The sequence below is a fragment of the Papaver somniferum genome, chromosome 10 (assembly GCF_003573695.1).
Source record: "Papaver somniferum cultivar HN1 chromosome 10, ASM357369v1, whole genome shotgun sequence".
Taxonomy (NCBI): domain Eukaryota; kingdom Viridiplantae; phylum Streptophyta; class Magnoliopsida; order Ranunculales; family Papaveraceae; genus Papaver; species Papaver somniferum.
The window spans coordinates 111038737-111048400 of record NC_039367.1 but is presented as its reverse complement, the minus strand read 5'-3'; the positions used below and the strand labels follow the sequence as shown (position 1 = coordinate 111048400).

The 9664-nt window shown below is 37.0% G+C and overlaps 1 long non-coding RNA gene across 4 annotated transcripts; it reads right to left on the bottom strand.

Moving 5' to 3' along the window:
- Positions 1-4717: 4717 nt before the first annotated feature.
- LOC113319373 lies at positions 4718-8892 on the bottom strand. 4 transcript variants are annotated; one of them, XR_003345411.1, is made up of 8 exons: positions 8750-8892; positions 8552-8576; positions 7867-8364; positions 7081-7370; positions 6542-6797; positions 6293-6384; positions 5903-6087; positions 4718-4833 (listed from the first exon to the last, which is right to left on the bottom strand). It is a non-coding gene; the product is annotated as an uncharacterized LOC113319373 (long non-coding RNA). The 4 variants fall into 4 exon arrangements; XR_003345412.1 differs by having other exon boundaries at positions 6542-7172; positions 7206-7370; XR_003345409.1 differs by having other exon boundaries at positions 6542-7370.
- Between the last annotated feature and the right edge of the window lie 772 nt (positions 8893-9664).

Here is a 9664-nt window from a genome sequence, read left to right as displayed (position 1 = left end):
GACTCTGAAGAAGATGATTCCGAGAAGGATAGTGACGATGAATCTGACAATTCGGATGAGTCCGACGAGTAGTTTTACTTCCATCTTCTTTAGACGTTAGAGCATTCCCTTTTAGTCTTCATAGTGGATATCTTTCTTTTGACTGTTTAAATGACTTTACTTAAATTAGACTTTTCTTCTGAATGATGAACATTTTGTTAACGTCGATTTCTTCTAATCCATGACATGGACCAATGTCCATACATCCAAATTCATCATGACTTGTCGATTTTCATGAGAAGTAACATAACACACGGCTGAGAATTCATGACGTGTACAAGGCCGCGTGGCCTATCCTTTGACCCGTGATGTTCAGTCCCCAGTGGTTATTTTCCTCCGCGTCTTCAGTATCGATCTTTGAAGCCTAGGGTTTCAGTGAAACTCGTAACTGAGTTGACTATTCGCGAGTGATGACTATCGCCTGATATATATATATCTTCAAGACTCCAAATATATAATCCACGCAAATATTTCTTCCATTCCTGAGTCAGTTTCATCGTGCAGAGAAGTTTTGATCCTACCTCCTTGTCGTCATGTCGAGCAATAGCATTTCTTCTCAAGATGATCTTCAATCGAAGCGTGAAATAGCAACGTATATCTCAGTAAGTTGTACACTTCTTCTTCTTCTTCTCCTTTCTTGTCCCTGTTCGATCGAGATTGTTGATCACAAGAGAATGATTTGTCGTAGGACTGTAAGAAGAATGCTACTCCTCATAATGCAAGGCCTAAGCGGACTGTTATAGCTCCTGCCCGATATGGATTGGCTCGTGCTGAAGCTGGATCGTCTGTAAGTAAACATATGACTCTTGAGATTGTACTGAGTCCCGGGATTAACACTCCTTCGTTTCATCATAGGCGGATGTTCGTGTCGTCGTCGATGCTAGACGAAGAAAGAGTGGAAAGTTTGTGACCGTGGTTGAGGTTGAGGAAAGAAGCAACCAGGCATGTGAAGATTCTGCAGGATCCGTGGAGACTGGAGACAGTGTCCATGTTCGTGAATACCCAACCGCTGGACTCTTATTCGAAGCTCCAATGATTAATACCTTCCCAGACAATGAAGTGGTCGGTGGATTCGTGATTCCCAAATGCCATACGCCTCTGTACACTAAGATTTGGAATAGGTATGGTCACATTGCTACCACAGAAGTGTGGAAAGGTTTTCTTCCAACTCTTTTAACCACGGTAGCGGGGCTATTGCCGATCATCGAGGAAATGAACCAGATGCATTTGCGAGACGTCAAAAACCATGAAATGCACAAATGGGATGAAATGATCTTGAATTGTGATATATTGCGACTCAATGTAAGCTGGCTCCGTCGTCGTCTTGAGATAATCAAGGTTCATAAGACGGCAGGGGATGCCGATGCAATTTCCATGAATGCCGCTTTACTGGATGAGGAGAGGATACTGGCTCTGGAGTCAGCAAGGTTTGAGAAAGCGGTCGAAGACTTGAAGGCAAAGACTAAGATTTTTCAGAAGAAGCTTGACGAGGCTTCTTACAGGGATTATCCGTTGCTGGATGGTTTTCTCTGAGTGAGCATTTGTGGTTGTTGCTTTTTGAATAAATCTGAGTTTCTAGTTAGGTGAAACAGTTGATCATCGTATGAACGAATTTTGCTCATTTATGAAATGTTTAATGAACAAAGGAGCATTCGCATGCTCTTTGGAGGAATGAAATTACATTTTGAAAATGCTTGAAATGATGAAGAGGTAGTGTGTTTCATGGATCAGGCATAATAAGCTTTGAGCCATTTTCCATTGATGATGTTTCCTTCCTTTCCTCCATTGATTGCTAAAATTTTTGTAGTATCCGCTAGACACTGCTTTGATAATAACATATGGCCCTTCCCATTTAGGAGAGCACTTAGGAGCAGACATGTCTTGTTGAATGTGCTTTGCCGTCTTTAATACCAAATCTCCTACTTGAAATGTTCGAGGTCTTACCATTTTGTTGTAGGCTCTGGAGATCCTCTGTTTGTAAGCTTCCACATATTTTTCCACCTTGGCTCTCCTTGATTCAAGCATATCCAATTCAGGGATTCTTGATTTGGAGATCTCAGCCTCATCCCATTGTACGCCACTGGATGCTGCAATCCTGGCTGAGGGAATTTTGATTCTACTGGAAGTACGGTGTCAGCTCCATAGACGAGGGAATATGGTGAAGTACCGATCGAGCTCCTTGGTGCAGTTTTGTAAGCCCACATAGATAATCACTGAAAGTATTCAGTATTCATGAGATATGTCGTTGTCCAGTCGTGAGACTACATATCTACATGTACTCTGAGAGAAAGTACTCTCCGTTGAGAATTTGATGAGAGACTCGTGTCTCGATACTCACGTCTGATTGCTGGATCAGAGCTTCGTATAATTATGAGTTTGTGATTTTAGCCCTTGTCGAAAATCCACCATCTACAAGGCTTGTTTTGTTTTTAGAGAAAATTAAGGAAATTAAGAGAACTAATCATTGAAAGTGGTCCTCATGACACTTGTCAATAAAAGAAGTGAAGTGAAATGGTCCCCATGACACTTGTCAGCAAAAGAAGTAAAGTGAAATGGTCAACATGACACTTGTCATCAAAAGAAGTTAAGAGAAAAGTGGTCCCAGAAAACTAAAGTAACATTTGACTTTCCCAATTAGGAAACCAGCCTATTTTTTTGAAACATCTATTTATAGAAACCAGCCTATTATTTAGGAACGGAGGGAGTACGTTAAAAGGGATCGATGCTTGCATCGCTCAAAATTCTAGCAAGGGGTGGTTGCCTCCATGCTTGTTAGACCGAAATTCCTTTAATACATTTTCATTCATAGCATCCGTGTAATAAATAGCACTCTTCTAATTCTCTCGTATCTTTTCGCAAAATCTGATACAGGCACATCCCTTCTAATTGTTACCAATTTTTTCGTCAATTTTACTTGAATTGCTTGATTTATGGTACTGATGGTGGTTTAGTTGTTGTTGTTGTTGTCATTCTCTCTGTTGGCAAGAATATTTCCTTACAACAACAAAATAGTATAATCAAGAGAAACATATGATGAAGTCTACACATGGAATATCCATTCCAGTTGTAAAACCCAACTGATGCAGACTGGTCAGCTGTGAAGAGGATACTAAGGTATTTAAAGGGCGCTGTCTCTCATGGTTTACAATTTAAAAGGTCTATATCTCTACAGCTTCAAGCCTACTCAGATGCAGAATGGGCTGGTGATATAACTGATAGAAGATCAATTGGTGGCATGGCACTTTTCTGGGTCCTAATCTCATCTCCTAGTGCTCTAGAAAGCAGAAGACAGTTGCAAGGTCTAGTACAGAAGCAGAGTATCGTGCTCTAGAAGATGCTACTTCAGAACTAGTTTGGGTGCAGTCCTTACTTCATGAGCTACAGTTTTCTTCTCCAAAGGTACCTGTTCTGTGGTGTGATAATATGGGAGCCACTTACTTAACAGCTAATCCAATATTTCATCACAGAATGAAGCATATAGAGATTGCATTTCACTATGTTAGGGAGTTAGTTGCTGCAAAAGCTCTGGATGTTCGTTTTCTCTCAACTCTTGATCAAATAGCAGATATCTTCACCAAAGGCTTATCTACCAGTAGGTTTTCCACATTAAGGTACAAGCTCAGTGTCTCTACCTCTGCATAGACCTTGTTCTTGCGGGGGGTGTCATGAAATGATCTTCAACTTGTGTGAAGTGAGTGTGTGTAAAATCATAGAGTCATAAATTGTGTGTGTTTGTGGTAACTACCAGGTGACAGTTAAAGTGTACGTTAGTCACCCGTTGAGCAAGTAGCAATTTGAAATGTTTAAAAACACCTGAGAGAGAGAGATAGTATGTCTGTAATTCTCAAAATCAATTCAATGAAATCAAAACCAGAGAAGCTTGTCAAACGACATTAGCTTTCTCACAGTTTTGACCAAGGAAAATACGAAAATTTCTACCAAATTTTAACTCTGTTAAGGCAAAAATTCCTGCTCTTTGTTGCAACCTTTTTTTGATTGGCCATGTTGCTGGATTTCTTTTCATTTGGTGTGAGATTGGAACAGTACCCTTTTGAGTTTTGCTTGAAATTCCTAGAAAGAGCGGAACACCATTACAAATATACTCGTTAATCGAATGGAAAAATTTTGGAACTGTAACAGACCTGGTTAGTTTGATTTTGCCAGAATGTTGCACGTCGATGACACACCGGGCACCTGTGAAACAATGCACGAAGCACTTGATCAATTTTAGAAGGTTAAAAGTAAATATTTTAGCACTGCAAAGAGAGCAAATAAGATATCACAGCAAAAGACAAATGTAGCACGTAGTACTGTAAACATGTGCCCCTTCAAGATATTCTTATCCTAACCAGTGTCTTGCTCGTGCGTTGCACGGGGATAAGTTAATGTAGCTCGATCATCTTCTCTGTATTTTATTTATGCTGAAAATGTAGAGACGGGTGTCTCTTATTGTGTCAAAATGTAGTATCTGCTTGCATGGATTTCGCAGAGTATTAGTAACTCGGATAGTTGTAGCTGCAACTTAAACGACTGAGAAAAAAATTTAGTTCAAGATAACTGGATTATTATATTAGATGAAAATGTAGAGATGGCAGAATATTAGCACATCAGATGGAAACCAAGATAAAAGGGAAAATATTTTGAACTCGCAGCAGCGCGAGTTCAAAATTGAACTAGCACCTTCCTGGCCGTTGGATAGGGTAGATATGATGTCAACTAACTGTGGACTTAACCACGGTTATCTGCAGTACTTTTAGAGGGGCCTGTATCTTGCCATTTCCATCTCCATTTCACCTGCAAAAAAATTAGGAACCGTTCATGAACACAGAAGAAAAAAGATAAATTTAATCAATAATTATCAATTGAAACTACACAAGCTATTAGTAGCATGATATTGTTGGTTGCTGTTGTTGCTGCAACTGTTTTGCAATGCGCAGTTGCACAAACATCACATGTTTTTGTTTTGTTTTTTTGATCAGAAACATCAGATGTAGTTGGAGATAGTTAAGTATTGATCATTTCTGCATCTACTTCTGTTTATTCCACTTGGGCTTCTAAATAAACATTCAAAGTTGTTGTTTGTCTTGGTCAGCAGCATATGAATTTTCTGATCAGTGTCTAAATTTGTTAACTTCCTCGTGAAAAATCTAGTTTGATTGTTAAGCCTTTTTGGGTTGTATTGCTTATGTTATCAGTATTCAATCTTTCCCTGGAATCCACGCATCTGCTGAAGTATCAATATTCAAAGCCGATTACGATAGTTCACTCAGTTGCTACCCCGATCGATTATTAACATTCATTCCAGCAACAATCCATCCTGCACCAACCGAAAATCAATACCACATTTGCATGGTTGGAGGTTAATGTTCAGCCAGTCAGAAATTGTCTAATGGAAAACTTAGTTTTAGCTTAGAGGAAAAAATGCTAAATGGTCGAAATTTCCAGAGTGAGAGATGAAGATACGGATTCCTCCCCCCTGAAAGTATGATAAGAAACTGTAGTTGGTCCATAGTTAGCTGACATCATATCTTCCTTATCTAATGGAATGGTGGAGAAGGCGCTAGTTCAATTTTTGAACTCGCACTGCAAGTTCAAAATATTTTCCAGATAAATCTTTTGCCAATCTTAAGTATTTTGAAGTTGACAACTGGCATAGTTTACAGTACGTTACTATCTTTTGCCAATCTTAAGTATTTTGAAGTTGACAACTGGCATAGTTTACAGTACGTTACTATTTAGTATTGGCATCAGGAATGCTACATAATTCACCACCTCTTTCTCATTAAGTGCTCAAATAATGAAATAACTACTGAGAAACAGTTACTTGATATTCATTTTGTGACTACATGGATAATTTCCTCACCTTCTATATCAATTAATGTTTACACGGTTGCTTATTAGTACATGAGCTTGGCAGCAAAGTGTATACAGATCCTTTCAGTACACACTGCAAACTGTTTTCATTGTTGTTGATGTCTTTCCGACCCAGAGCCTCCATCTTTGCTGACGTCCCCACTGTCACCATAACCACCTCCACCACCATCGCCGCTGAAATAATCAAAAGAAAAAAAACAAAAAAAAAAGTTAGTTATTCCAATTCGGTTAGTGTTTAAATTTGTAATTTCACCTGATATAACTAATGAAGAAAGATGCATTGGGAACCCTTGGTGCCACAACACCGTGGGGGAATCATACAAATAGTAATATCTAGATGAATTATAATTATTAATTTGTTATGAAAAATCAAGCATACCATATTTTTAGTCCATAATGCGGACACATAAAGCGGCATAGTACTCCAGAAATGATTGAGAAGCATACATTTACCTGACATAAGGCCTATCCCTGCAAAAAAAAAAAAAAAAAACTCTCTCAGCTCATCAGCAGCCAAATTTGGACCACCAGTGTGACTGTGTGGAAAAACTGCATCGATTCCAAAGTTATTATTTGTGTCACTATGAGTACGATATGATGATCATGATTAATGGGTCAAGATGGATACCGGCTTTTGGGTTGTATTTATCTCCTTGCTTGCATGGTTCCCCAACCTAAAGATAAATGTAGACGACAACTTGAAGATATATATAACAAAATCCCGGCCATAGTCATTTTTCGTGTAAGCGGTACTAACTATACTTTGTCAGAGATACCATCCTCCATAAGAAAGGAAACTTAAAGTGCTGAAAGAGTCTACTTGCCGGTAATTCAACCGCTTTTCTCTAATGTGAAGTCTCTCCTTGAGGTAGTAACAGGAAGCCCTGTGCAGTTTGAGTTACAGAAGTGTGAAACCAAAGATAATAGTAAAATCAAAATTGGTTTTGAATTTACCAATGGATGACAGCAATTAAGGGTATTTTCTGCTGTCAAGGGACGTTCAACATCATAGATAGAAAATTTATATTCACGTTTGGGAATGTTAGTAAGATAGGCAAAGCAATCAGCTGATAATTCAGCTGGCTTACCACCACACTTGAAATCAATCCCAGTTATACGTGCAATGTACATCAAAACTAATTAAGGGAAGGAAATTTATGAACTTACCGTAAAAGATGATTAATATCTGACCATAATACTTCTTTAGTCCTCCACCATGATACTCTATTTGATTAACAAAGTGTTGATTTTATCATGATCTGAACTCCATATATATAGAAGAGGACACTTACATTATTCACGGATCAAAACACTTATCAGTAACTCGTTGTAGCCATAGTGAGAATTGAGAGCATTCGACGCCATTTAATCCGCATCAATACATTCTTGTAGTTCTGGCATCTTTTCCACTATTAGTCCAACATTAGCAGCACGACAACATCCTTGAGCCAAGATATCTTGCGAAAGAAGTTGCACAATAGAAAAAGAAAAGATGAATACAACAAAACCCAGTATACAAAAAGTAAAATTTTCATTAATCTTCTCAATTCTTGGTCATGAATTATCCTATTTGCCATAATACTGAATACCAGTAACTTGGAAATGAATTTTACTTGTCAGAACTCAATAGAATTAGTTACCAACTGTAAATAAACATTAGTTTCTACAATAATGATACCAACAAATCTATCTGAATTAACATATAAGTTTCGCTGTTCGTGAATACCACCATGGAACCTAAGCTCTCAATATTAAACAAATCTATCTAATCCCATTCTGAGGATGGGATAATTTAGAAATTAACAAATCAAACGGATAGCTAACTCACATGGAAATGATAAAACTTCGACTCAATATTAAATATAACTTCAAATTTTCAAAAAAATTAAGTAACATTTTGATTCTGATAACAGAATCTAAAGAAACAATATTAGGATAAAAGAAAAAGTGTACCTAATTTTATAGAGGATTTTCACATAGTGTAGCTTAGGGAATAGATGTCTGTGAATCCCTCAAAATCAACTCAGCAAATATTTTCCATTTCATCTGCATCTAATTCTGCTACGCGAACTGAGATGGTGATGTCTTCTGAAATCAATCCCGCCTCCACTTTTAAAACACCATATTATCACAAACTTATATTGACAGAACTGGATGTTGAAATTCCGACTCACCCATGCTTCTTTCTCATGAAGTATTTGTCATTTTATCTTTCTCAATTAATTAAATAGGGGGGAAGAAAATTGGGAGAGGAGAGGAATGACGAAGTATTCAGGGTTTAAACATAGCATATGGAATAACGAAAAAGATGATTAGGATGTTATATGAGACATAAGGTATCTCCCACCTGGCTTGAGTGCTGAAAAGCATTAAAAGTCATTTGAAACCCTCGATTTCCTATTCCTGCAGAGGAAGAAGTACCTTAATAGTTGTTTCAGCGCCACCAAAGAACTGTTTCACGTATTTGCAAAGAGAAGATAAGATAAGCATTAACAAACAAAGCAACAAATCATAAGTTATATGTAACATGTAAAAGATAGTGTATCTAGTTAACAATGCATAATTCTAGTTAACTCTAAGAAAAGAGTCTATCTCACACAGATAATATAGCTGGTAAGGTATTATTAAAAAATCTCACCTGATTCGAATGGGTAGAGCTTCAGCTGCAAAAGACAACCATTTAATCATTAGAAAAGGAGCAAATCCAGTTTCTATTCATGAATATATTTCACGGTTCAGTTTATAAGAACACGATATAAAGGTCACGAAGATTACTTTGAAAATCAAACAAAACAGACAAAAATAACTCAAAAGAGTAAGGTTGGAAAACTGGAACCTCTATGATGCAGATGCACTTTCGATTCTCCATCACCTGCGGGATTAAAAGGAGCACAAAATAATGATATGGCAAAAAGAACATAGAGCGAGGAAGAGGATGTAGAGGGTGCGGTGGAAGTGACACTCAGAAGTTAGGGTTTGAAAAGAAGGGTGTGAAGAAGAGGGAAAAAAAAAACACCGAAAATATTTCAAATCCATCGATTTCTATCGGTAAGGGGCCAGGAGCTCTATAATTCAAGTTTTTGGCCTAACTTTCATTCTGGAGTATTTCGTCCTCAAATTATATTCTCTATATAATAACAGAGTTTTTAAAGCGTCCTCATTCACCGGAGTTAATTCTCGCTTTTGATTGATTTTGGCCTCTGGTTGATTCTGGCCCACCAGTTTTTTTTATTTTAAATATTTTTTTCCCAATAATACGATAGTAAATCTTAAAAAAAACTTCTTGCCTGAAATAGCAAGATCTTGAAAATATCAAAACATGCCAGAAATATTATATCGTAAAAATAAAAACCATCAATCAAGCATCAATCACAGAATCAATCGCATAATTAATGAATAACAAAATATAAAAAAATGTCAAATGTCCAGTTTTCAGAGTCATTTTTGTCCTAATTACAACTCCATTCTATCAATTAAAACTAAAGAATAAGATTACACTTCTGATGAGAGTTAGAAAAAATAAAACTGATCAAGTTGGTTATGCGTACTAACCTTCGAATTCAACGTTGTGTCTTTCTTCCAAATAAATTTATTGATCCTGTCCAAAATAAAGAAAAAACAAAACAAATTGTTAGAATCTGAAACAAAAAATTTAACCAATAATTAAAATATTAAACGGGTTAATACAAAAATTCAATCCATAACAAAATAATAAACCTCATTTTCATACTACTTTTCTTAATTTTGTTTA